The 12,369-nt window shown below is 47.9% G+C and overlaps 1 protein-coding gene across 2 annotated transcripts in view; it reads left to right on the forward strand.

Annotated features, from left to right (window-relative positions):
* The first annotated feature begins 3,212 nt into the window (after positions 1 to 3,212).
* Rap1gap2 (RAP1 GTPase activating protein 2) overlaps positions 3,213 to 12,369 on the forward strand; it is a 214,730-nt gene continuing 205,573 nt past the window's right edge. The window contains exon 1 of one of the 2 annotated variants that reach the window (XM_085829826.1): positions 3,213 to 3,231. The gene's annotated coding sequence lies outside the window, so the exon portion shown is untranslated. Of the gene's footprint in view, positions 3,232 to 9,799; positions 9,980 to 12,369 lie in introns of those variants that run through there. The other variant, XM_029483716.2, reaches the window with a different exon arrangement.

Here is a 12,369-nt window from a genome sequence, read left to right on the forward strand (position 1 = left end):
TGAGTGCTGTGGGAGGGGACTAACTGGAGTCTGTATGAATGGGATTAATGTCCTTATAAGGAGAGACATGAAGCTGGGGATGTGGCTCAGTTGGTACAGTGCTTGCTTCGCATTTATGAAGCCCTGGGTTCAATCCTCCAAACCTCGTAAAACCAGCGGTGGTGGCTCATACCTGTAATTCTGGTATTTGGGAAGTGGAGGTAGGATGGTCAGAAGTTTAAGGTCTTCCTCAGATACTTAGTGAGTTTGCGGCCAGCCTGGGATATATGACATCCTCTCTTCTTGTTGTTGTTATTGTTGTTGTTGGTTTTTGATTTTGGAGACATGGTTTCTCTGTGTAGCCCTGGCTGTCCTGGAACCTACTCTGGACCAGACTGGCCTTGAACCAAACATCTACTTGCCCTCTGCCTTCTGATGCTGGGATTAAAAGCATACAACACCATGCCCAGCTTTTTTTTTTTTTTAACTTAAAAAAGTGTGTGTGTGTGTGTGTGTGTGTGTGTGTGTGTGTGTGTGTGTGTGTGTTTATGCCTGAGCTTGAGCACATTCCAGCACATGTACATGTGGATGCTTGCACACACCCCCAAGTGCCATGACACACATGGTGTAGGTCCAAGGACAACTTTGCAGAGTTGGTCCTCTCCTACTGTCTTTACAGGGGTTCTAGGGATCGAACTCAAGTCTTAGGTTTGTGCAGCAAGGTCCTTTACCTAGCGAGTCATCTTGATGGACTGAGACACTGTTTTAGAGAGAGAAGCAGGGCTGGTGAGATGGCTCAGTGGTTAAGAGCGCCGACTGCTCTTCCAAAAGTCCCGAGTTCAAATCCCAGCAACCACAAGGTTGCTGAAATCTGATGCCCTCTTCTGGAGTATCTGAAGACAGCTACAGTGTACTTACATATAATAAATAAATGAATCTTTAAAAAAAAAGAATATTTATATAGAGAGAAGCATTGGGGATGGGGCCTCTCTCTCTGCCTTGTGATGATGGGAAAAAGGCCGTTTGCCAACCAGGAAGAGACCTTTGCCAGACATAGTGCCATGATTCTGCACTGCAGGACTGTGAGAAATTGATACATATCACTCCAGGGCTTTCAGGCCTGTGAATATGTATCCAGAAATCAGAGAAATAAATGTCATGATCCAAACGTAGTACTGCACTGCTGTAATCCCAGCCCTTGGGAGGCAGAGGCAGGAGGATCACCACAAGTTCAAGGACAGCCCTATTTACATATTGTGTTCCAAGACAGCCAAGGCTATACAGTGTGATCCTGTCTCAAAATGGCAAAAAATTAAGCAAACGACCAATCCGTCATTACTACAGCATTCTGCTGTACTGCCACCAGAGAGCCAATTGTCTCCAGCCCTCTGAAACAGCCTGATACCTGTTTAATTGTAAATGCATTTCCCCACTAGATAGGGGGTTAGTCCTCTGGAGACTTCATCTACAGATAAGTGCAGATCAGGATAGTTGTAATATGCTAATATAGCAAAAGACCAGTGCTGGAGAGATGGCTCAGAAGTTAAGAGCACTTGTTGCTCTTTCAGAGGACCCAGGCTGGATTTCCAGCACCCATATGGCAGCTAACAGCAATTAGTTAACTCCACTTAACAGAGGGTACAGAGCCATCTTCTGGCCTCTGCAAGTACTGCATGCACACAATACACAGACATACATGCAAGCAAAATATACATACACATGAAGTAAAAATAAATAAATCTTTTTCTTAAGAACACCAAAAGCCTGAGGACTGAATCCACTCACCTACTTCCAGCAGGGACTAGTTAAATAAATGATGGTGTGTCTGTACAGTAAAACCATGTGAAGCTGTAAAAAAAAAAGCTTTAAATGAAGGTGTCCATGTTTGCTATCATGCCATCTCCCAAGATTCATTGCTAGGAGACAGGGGTGGGGCTGGGAAATCACGTGCAGAGCATTAGGGGTAGTTGACGTTAAAAGAGGATTGCTTATCTTAAGTATACAAACTCTGAAGGTGTAGAATGTAATAAATGTTACTTCCTGGAGTGGGTGTGGACTAGGGTGGGTGAGGCCGTGGGAAAGTGATCCTATATCAATAACGTCTCAGAGGGAAGAGCTATTCCCTATCCTTAAAAAGTCTGCTTGTGTGTTGTGTGTGTGTTAGTGTGTGTGTTGTATGTGTTGTGTGTGTGTGCATGTGTTTTGTGTGTGTGTGTGAGTGTGTGTTAGTGTGTGTTGTATGTGTGTTAGTGTGTGTGTTGTGTGTGTGCGTGTGAATGTGTGTTGTGTGTGTGTGTTAGTGTGTGTGTTGTATGTGTTGTGTGTGTGTGCATGTGTTTTGTGTGTGTGTGTGAGTGTGTGTTAGTGTGTGTTGTGTGTATGTGTTAGTGTGTGTGTTGTGTGTGTGCGTGTGAATGTGTGTTGTGTGTGTGTGTTAGTGTGTGTGTTGTATGTGTTGTGTGTGTGTGCATGTGTTGTGTGTGTGTGTGTGAGTGTGTGTTAGTGTATGTTGTATGTGTGTTAGTGTGTGTGTTGTGTGTGTGCGTGTGAATGTGTGTGAGTGTGTGTGTGTGTTTACAACTAGGCAAAGTGCTATGAGGTAAATAATGTGCAGCTGCTATGCTATTACCCAGCAGAGCCCAGACCATCAGCTCAGGGAAGGAATTTTCTAGGGACACCCTGGGGGTGCAGGTGGAGCTGAGCTCCAAGGTTCAAGGAAAACTTCCCTACTCTGCTCAGGGCTCATGTGATAGCTGGCATACACCATTGGTCTCTACATGTGCATGTGTGGGTCAGTGCACACACATGCACAGATGTGTGCATGAACACACTCACACACCCCTTAGCCCTGTGGGATTACAGGATAGACGTTTTCCTGACACTTCCAGTGACAGAAACCTCATCACTTCCAAGGGACTCTTCTCCAACTCCAAGCAGCTGACTACGAGAAAGCTTTTCTACTAATTGAGTTGAAACTTGCTCCTCTTTATTCCTTCCTCAGCAGAGCTGTTTATTGTGGCCAGAACAGATGGGGCTTTTCTGGCAGACAAGCAGGGTTATGTGGCTATAGGTGTCTCTTGTCTAAAGGAGCAAGCTTAGCAGAGTCTGCTCCTAACTTTACAGTTTTTCCCACAGGTACATACAGGAAGGGCGGTTCCGAATAGAAGAGAGAACGCTGACAGCCTTCCAGTGGCTCTACAGTCCTCAGCAGCACAGAATCCTCAGCCGAGCTGATCTCGAGTCCCCTTCCAGGTAAAGGAAACTTCTGCTTGTCCCTTCTCCCATCCACTCATTTATTTTCTTAGACACAGTCTTACTGTGTAGCCCTGACTGGCCTGTAACTTGCTATGTGGATTAGGTTGGTCTTGAACACACAGAGATCTGCTTGCTTCTATCTCCTGAGTTCTGGAATTAAAAGCATGTGCCACCATGCCCAGCCTTCTCCTCGTTCTTCATATGGGTTAATGCTTCCTGCTGGTGCCTCTCGAGCTAGCTCACAATGGTTTATAAATCCACAGTGGGAAATTTGGCTCTCCACGATGACAAGGTCTCCTGGGGTACTGGAAAGAGTTTATCACCTGGAATGATGCACAGGGTGAGTGGAAATTAATTCACTGCCTCTGTTTTCTCCTCTGTAAAATGGGTGTGTATTTATTTCCCCTCCTTTCAGGATATCATGAATCTTCAGAATATGGTGCCAGTGGAGATTTCTCAGGCTTGGAGAGATCAACTGGTTCTTTAAAAGGGAGGATGGGGTTGGCAGGATGGCTCAGTGGTTAAAAGCACTTGTCACACTATGCTGATGACTTGAGTTTGATCCCTGAACCCTGCTCCGGGTGGGAGGAGCTAACTGACTCCTGAGGGTTGTCTGTGATTTCTCCATGCACATGGCTGAATGCACATACAGCTCAGTGAGACCTTGTCTCAAAATAAAACGTCAAGGGCTGGAGAAATAGCTCAGAATGAATACTGTTCTTCCAGAGGACCTGAGTGTGGCTCCCTGCTATCACATCGGGTGTCTCACACTGCCTGTAACTCCAGTGCCAGGAAGATTCACTAGCTCTACTCTCCTTAGGCAGCTACACACACACACACACACACACACACACACACTGCACATACACACACTCACACATACACTGTACACACATACACTGTACACACACACTACACATGCATACACACATACTTCACACACACTGTGACACAACACATACACACACACAAAATCTACTTTTCTTAAGATTAAATCATTTACATATTTTTATGTATATGGGTGTTTTGTCTCCATATATGTCTGCACACCAGAATATGTATATATATATGTATGTATATATAGTTAGTTAGTTATAGACTATAGTTAGAGATGGTTGTGAGCCATCATGTGAGTGATGGGAATTGAATCCAGGACCTTTGGAGGAGTACTTGGTCCTCTTAACTCTCAAGCCCCACCCCCCCAAAACACAAAGCTTTTCAACAATAGAAAATAGGGCTGGAGACTGGTTCTATATTTAAGAGCACGCTGCTTTTCCAGGGACCCAGGTTCAATTCTCAGCACCCACATGATGGCTGACAACTACCGGCAACGCCAATGGATCTGATGCCCTCTTCTGGAATCTGTGGCCACCAGGCAGTCATGTGGTGCACAGACATACATTCAGATAAAACACTCATACACATAAAACAATATCAGCTCCTACCCTGAAAACCAAGTGTGTGATTGTGACTGCTTATGAAGATGTAGTCTGTTATGGGGAACTGTCGTTCTGACAAGACATGGTCATGAAGGACATACTGTGATTTAGTTTCAGACCATCTTCAAGTCCCCTTGCATGTCACCTGCCATCTGACATAATGTGGCTTATTTCCTTTCCTTCTGAGCTCTCACTGCCGTGTGAAATGTCTCTGTCTGTCTGTCTGTCTATCCGTGTATTCATCCCTTGCTGCGTTGTAAGCGCTCTGGGGTGGAGGACAGGGACCTTTCCACTTTATTCTTCTCTATCTCCTAAAACCACAAGTGGCCCAAGGAGGGAGCTCATTCAATAGCTAGTGAGTGGTTCATACAGGAACGTAAAATTGGCTCTGAACTCATGGAGAGGCTGGGAGGAGGTGAACTCTGAGACTAAGGAGGCATCTCAAAAAATGTTAAGCTGGGAGCTGGGAGCCAGGATTCCTTCCAGTGATCTGAAGGGAATGCAACTGCTCTGCATTTGGAGTCAGAGAAAAGGATGTGCTTCAGGGTCACAGGAGCAAGACAGGCAGGCTCCCTGGAAGAGGAAGGGCAACCACATGACAAAACAGAACAATTAGAAATAATTCCAGATTCTGCCCTCAGACTTCTACAGTTCAGGGGCCTTGAAGAGAAGTATGCTACAGCTCATTGACCACAGTTATGTATGTGATAGAATATTTTTGTCATTATTATTTTTTTAAAGATTTATTTATTTATTATATGTAAGTATGCTGTAGCTGTCTTCAGACACTTCAGAAAAGGGCATCAGATCTCATTATGGGTGGTTGTGAGCCACCATGTGGTTGCTGGGATTTGAACTCAGGACCTTTGGAAGAGCAGTTGGTGCTCTTACCTGCTGAGCCATCTCACCAGCCCTATTATTATTAATTATTATTATTATTATTATTATTATTATTATTATTATTATTAATTTTCTTTAAGACAGGATCTCATGCCGCCCAGGCTGGCCTCAGATTCAGTAAGTAGCAGTTGATTACCTTGAACTCGTACTCCTTCTGCCTCCACCTTTCCAGGGCTCAGATGGCCATGAGCCTTACTGAATACTTACCCTCAAAAGATGTCCGATTTGTGTAGTGTTGGGGATCCCACAGGGCTTTGCATGTGCCAGGTGAGTACTTACCGCTGAACTACATCTCCAGCTCTATTACTCTTTTAGTTTTGAGACAGAATCTCATTTTTGGAGCCTAGGTTTAGGTCAGCTTAGGATGCCCAATCCTCCTGCCTCAGTCTCCCCAACTGCCAGAATTACAATTACATACCACCACACCCAGCTATTTTTATTATTATTATTTTTATGCTTATTGAACATCATTTAAATGCTCTGTGGGAATGAACTGATCCAGTCTCCACAGCAAGGCGATAATCTTGGTACTTCTATCCTTCCTCACTGTTGGAGGAGCTGAGGCCTAGGCGTCAGTAACAGCAATGAGAGAGAGTGCTGGTGACCCCTGTGCTCACCGACTCTCTTGCGCAAGGCACACGTCCAAAGGCGGGGGGCTGGGAGGGTAATTTCTATCTCTGCAAAGAGGGAAAACGGTGCCACAGAGAAACTTCACATTAACAGGGTGAACATCAGGCCTCATTCAAGTTTCAGAGTCTGTTATTAAAGAAATTGGCTTGGGGAAACTTAGCGAAGAATCGGATGATTATCATTATAGAATGAATTCCCTGAGAACTCACCCCGCCTGGGAAGGATTGTTTATCTGATTCGTTTTCTAGACTAGAAATTGCATTCAGGGTGGTGAAGTGTGAGACAGCGGATGTTTGTTTCTTCAAGAAAGTATTCTCATTTCCCGTAAGAGCCTTTTGGGTGACACAGAGGAACATGGGCAGGGGGATAGCAGTTAAGAAGCAGATGAGTGGACTGCTGTTACTGGAGTTGTGCTCAGCCATGGATGTTTCTCGGACAGATGTGGATGGCATTGCTGACAGCAGGATCCTAGGCATTATGTCAGTAGGCAAGATGGCCTCAATGGGACCCAAGCTGTCCTGGATGCTGGAGTGTAGGTGCAAACCTAGCAGTGAGCTCTTTTTATCTGAGGTTCAACTTTCTACGGTTTCAGTTGCCTGTAGTTAAACACGATCTGAAGGTAGCGTATGGAAAGCTCCAGAAGCATTCCTAAGGTTTAAGCTGTGTGTTCTTCTGAGATGCCTGCTCTGCATAGCCAGTGGAATCTTGTTCCTTCTTGGTTTGTCCCATCTGGGGTGTGGCTCATCACTCTGCCACACTATATATGCTTCCCACCTTTGGCCACTTAGCCTTGCCCATGGCCCTGGGATCTGAGTGCTTGAGTTCAGATAATTCGTCTTTTGCTTAATGGCTCCCAAGGTGACAGACTAATGATGCTGACAATTTTGATGGTGTCAGTTAAGAGTTTTAAAGTGCTTCCTTCATGGGAAAAGGATGAAAATCTCAACTTTTTATTGCTTTGTGTGTTCAGATGCTCAACGTACAACAGGGCCATATTCCACCAGATTCACCGTAAGGTGAAAATATGAAGTGCATTTAACATAACAACGGGTCTACTGAACATTAACTACAGCTTAGCCTACTTTACAATAACGTGTTGATTATGTCCAGTAACTAACAATATCTCTTTTCCAAAGACGCTGGCAGCCCTGTGCATGTAGCATCAGCTGTTTACCCTTGTGAAGTGTAGCTGAGAGTCGGAGCTCATGGCTGCTGTCCAGCATCTCTGGAGAGTATCTATGGCAGACCTCCAGCCTGGAGAAAGACCAAAAGTCTTCCTCCTTTCGCACAATCCTAAAGTCAACAACTTGTAATTAAAGCCATTTTAAGTCTGGGAGGTCTGTTATTATTAGCATTTATTTATTTGTATTTTATGTGTATGAGTATACCTCATATGCATGCACCATGTGTTTGTTTGATTGGTGCTGGTGGAGGCTAGAAGAGGGGTCAGGTCCCTTGGAACTGGAGTTACATGGATCCCACATGGGTGCTGGGAACCAAACCGAGGTTCTCTGCAAAAGCAGCCAGTGCTCTAAGCTATTAAGTCACCCTCCCCGCCCCCCAAGGTCTCATTAGGTACTCCTGCTGACCTGGAATTCACTATGTAGACCAGGCTGGCCTTGAACTCAAGAGATGTGTGTTCTCCTGAGTGCTGGGATTAAAGGCCTCTAAGACATCTTCAAAGGAAAAAACACAGTACATTTAGAGTTTGGTACTGAACTTGGTTTCAGGATTCACTGGGACTGAGGGCTTGTAATATTTCTGGAGGATAGAGGGATGACTATGGGTAGTATGACAGGGGTAAGGTAAAATCAAAGCTGGCCTCTAATCCTGTCTGCACCCAGGCACCTGAGCAAGGCAAGTGGCTTCCTGAAGGGTTCTGACTCAGTGGCTTGTTTCAGACACTGACCAAAGTAAGCACTCATCTTTTTCTTTTTCTTTTCTTTTCTTCTCTTTTTCTCTTTCTTTCTTTCTTTCTTTCTTTCTTTCTTTCTTTCTTTCTTTCTTTCTTTCTTTCTTTCTTTCTTGTTGTAGTTTTTATTTTCAATTTTATTATTCTTTAAGAAATATATTTATGGTGTGTGTGTCTGTGTGTGTAATGGTATGCATGTGCCTCATGGCACGCCTGAGTAGGTCTGAGGACAACATTCAGGACTCAATTCTCTCCTTACATCACGTGTGTCCTGAGCATCACACTCAGGTGGTTAGGGTTAGCTTGGACTTCCTGAACTGTCTCTGCTGACCAGCACTGGAATCTTGGGGTTCAAGTGCTCAGGATAGGATCCAAAGGGAAGGAAATGTTCTCTCTATTGTAAAGCTGTCTGCCTGTTGGTTCCGTGGGCACTTGACAGCTCCTTTCCCCTACTGGATCCCATGCCAGAACCTCCAATGTCCGGCACTTAGCATTTCAGGATCCAGACTGTGGTCTGTCCACCGTCCCTGCCTTCCTTACTTCCTTCTAACACTGAGCATTGTGACTGTGCTCTGGGCCAGGTTCTGGGGTTAGAGTGGTCCAGGCAAGGGTTCTGCCTGACATAGGACACACACTGGAGTGTGAAAGGCCAACCATCAGCATGCAAACATGGAGATAGTTTGTCAAGCCGATAAGATTGCTCAGAAGTCTAAAATAGGGCACGCAGATAAGTGACTTGCATGGAAAGAGGTCTTGGACCACACAAAGGGGCAGCCATACAGAGACCGTGGTGATGAGAGCTTTAGCTAGGGGAGGGGAGCGCAGGACACTGATGTAAGACTATATCTCTGCAAAGAAAACAGTAAGTGTGAGGTATGTTCTAGACGCAGAACATCGTGCCCAGAACAGAATGAGCTATGTCCAACGGTTAGGACTGAGGAAGATTTCCGTGCAAATAAAAGATGTTTTCGGGCTTAAGCTGCCGGAGTGCTGCCTCCAGGGATTGAGCTTCCCATTAATGGAGGCGCATCAGAGGCTGCCTGCTGTGGGGGTTACGGAGAATGTCTGGAACATCGGTCCCTCAACATCAAGTTCAGGAGCATCTTTGGTTTGGTGGAAGATGGGATAGAGTCTTCGGAGGGAATGAATCAAAGCTGTAGGTTGTCAGGTCCCAGTCAGGGGTCAGCGTCAGGGTTTTCGGCAGTCCCTGAAGATCTCCTACTTCCAAGTTCCAACAGCACGCTTTCAGGAGAGTCCCATCAGGAATCCAGGAATCTTTCAGCTTCTCAGTCCCCCAGTGTCGTGCGCCCTATGATTCAGGAACCTTTGCGGGCAGGTGGGCTTCTCCCTTCATTCTCTGGGATCCCCAGGACCTGCCCCACCCTGCGCCTTTGTTCAGGAGGAGCCGCCCGGGGCAATATCCTGACAGCGCGGACACGAGCATCCCTCAGGGCGCTCGACGATTAGTACCGGCGGTATCCCAAACCCAGCCCGGTCTCCCGCAGCTGCGCGGTGGGCGCCGCTGGGACCCAGCTCCGAAAAGCCCCGAGGGGCTGGAGCGCGGGATCTAGCGGACTAGGGCAGAGACTGCGTGTGCGCGCTCCGTAGGCCGGGGGCGCGCCCGCCAGGTGTGCGAGCGGCCGCGGGCGGGCGGCAGGGCGCAGCTTTGTGCCGGCCGGTGTGCGCGTGTGCGCGCCGCGGTGACGGTGCACGCGGCTGGGCGGGCTGCGAGGGAACCCCGCGTTGAGGAGGAGGGGGCTCGGTCCTGATGGAGAGCTGTGGGCGCCGCGCCGATCAGCGCGCGCGTTGGGTGAGCCGGCAGGACTGACTATTAACATTCCGTCCACGTCGGGAGTGTGGGAAGGTCAGTGGCTCTGGGCTAGGTTGTAATTTCACAGCCGGCGTGCATCTGGACGCGAGTCCTGGGTGTGACTGAGCGTGGAATTGGAGAGGATGCTGTGAGAGTGGATGTGTGTGTTGGCAAAGCACTGATGGCCCGGGTGAGCTCCGCGCGCCCATCGCACCAAGCAGTTAGGCTTACTGGGTTCTGTTTGGGAGGTAGGGTGACAGTCCACAGAAATCCCTGCCGGGTGCGCGGATGCGACACAGCATACACACCATGAAGAGGGGCGTGTGTGTGTGTGTGTGTGTGTGTGTGTGTGCGCGCGCGCGCGTGTGTGCGTGTGATATTGGTCAGCTCCCTGTTGGAGTCTGGTGAAAGACGCTGACCGAGATGGAGGTCAGACGTGGGTGTTTACAGGTGGCAGTAGCAGGAAAGAAGCCAGGAACCCCAAGAGGATGCTGAAGCTAGGCTGCTAGGTTGGGGAGGGAGGACTTGTTTTTATTGGCAAGAGCAGAAGCCCCAGCCTGTCTGTCCCCAAGCCAGCTTGTGCCTGTTCCAGGGAGAGGCAGTAGAATTGGAGTAATCGGTCCAGAGACTTTCATGGACCTGCGGGGCAAGGCCAGCTTTGCAGCCTGATGCTCATTTCTAGAGGCCTTGGGTGGGTGTGGCAGTGACAGTCAAGGGTGGGGGTCCTGTTTACAGGACAGAGGGACTCTATAGATTGCACTTTGGTTTTGCCTATACTTGTTATGTCTGACTTGGGAGCTGGTAAGAGGCACCCTGCTTTCCCCTGTAGCTTTCTTTCACCCTTACCGAATCTGAAGGGCATTTACATGCTACCAGGGTTTGCGCTCGAAATTCATGGATCAGCCTCTGAATGGCTCCCATCAGGTCGCCTCTAAAGGTATTACTTGAATTGTCCTGGACCTGTATCGGGGCATGCCATCCTTTGAGCCTCATAGGTCTCAGTTTCCCTTGGTGAAGAAAGCTCTCATCCCCTCTGCTCCTCCTGCTGTGGGCGAAGAATAAACAGAAAAGCTTGCACAGCTGCCTGGAGGCTGGGAGTGACTCAGGGCCTGTGAGGTCTTGGGCAGTGATTTCCCTCAGGACTTGGGAGGGGTTGTGCATCACCTACCTCTAAGCAAGGGTTCTGGGCTGCCCAGCGCTAAGGGTGGGTATCTGCTGGATGTGTCTGCTCAGGTGTCTGGAAGCTGACTCAGGCCCCTCCTCCCTCACTAGATGTTGAGGAGCAGGGGAAGGTTGGGGCTTGGGATGGGATGGCATGTTGAAGCCAAGACCCTTTGTGATTGCTGTTTTGGGGCAGGGGCAGATGTTCACCTTGGCAAGGGTCAGGGCATCCTAGCTCAACAGGAAGTGGTCCCTGTTCCAGAAGGTCCTCTTGTGAGTGACCCCTCCATAGCTTTTTACTCTCTCTTTCCTAAGACCCGCTTTGAGGTATGGTGGCTTATACCTGTAATCCCAGTACTTGAAAGGCTGAGACAGGAGGATTGCCACAAGTTCAAGGCAACCCTGGGCTGCAAAGTTAGACCCCGTCTCAGAAGCCACAAACACAAACTCAAAATCAAACTAGAGATTTCCAAAGCAACAAACAAACAAACAAACAAACAAGCAAGCAAGCAAGCAAGCAAGCAAATCTGATCAAGTGTGACAGAGTCACAGGAGGTCAGAATGATTTGAACTTTAAAGGAAAAGGGCTCTGGTATGGATGGCGGTGACAGAGTGGCACATTGGCTGAGCATGAAGGCTTAACTACTATCTTTGGTGACATTGTTGGTGATAACTGGTTGGCACTGAGACCTGGATGTGAAGTGCTGCGCCATCCCCAGCTCTCTGTGTGCTCACCCCCACTCCCTACTCTAGGCATGCCTGGGAGAAGGGCTTGCCCCCAGCTTTACTTGGGAAGTGGATAGAGGGCAGTGGGGCAGAGGGTACACGGATGAAAAAGGCAAGCAGTGCACAGAGGCTTTCCTTACCATCTGCTGCTCCTCTCCTGAGGGTCTCCCGAGGAGCCTAAGGGCTACATTTCAGAACTGCTCTGTTGGGGAAAGAAACCATTAGCAGTTCCACTTCCCCCAAGGGTCCCTCCATGGTCATTAACTCCCTTCTGCTTTTAGATGATGCACAAGTGAAGTTCAAATGGTTTTCTATGGGGACCCACACCACTTCTGCAGAGGGCCTGGTGTGACCTCATTCAGTTCTGATGCATGGCACTTAGAATGTCCTACTTCCAATCTAGGGTGAAGGGCAGTGACTGGTCAATATGGAGGTGGCTGGAGTAGGAGGTAGGGTAAGAGGCTTGGCAGTGACATGCTGAGGCATCCCACACACTGACCTGGGGCAAGTTTGAGCTTTTTGAGCTTCAGTTTTCTTATCTGGATATTGCAAGTTAT

The sequence above is a fragment of the Mus caroli genome, unplaced genomic scaffold (genome assembly GCF_978045245.1).
Source record: "Mus caroli unplaced genomic scaffold, Mus_caroli_1 scaffold_13, whole genome shotgun sequence".
NCBI lineage: Eukaryota > Metazoa > Chordata > Mammalia > Rodentia > Muridae > Mus > Mus caroli.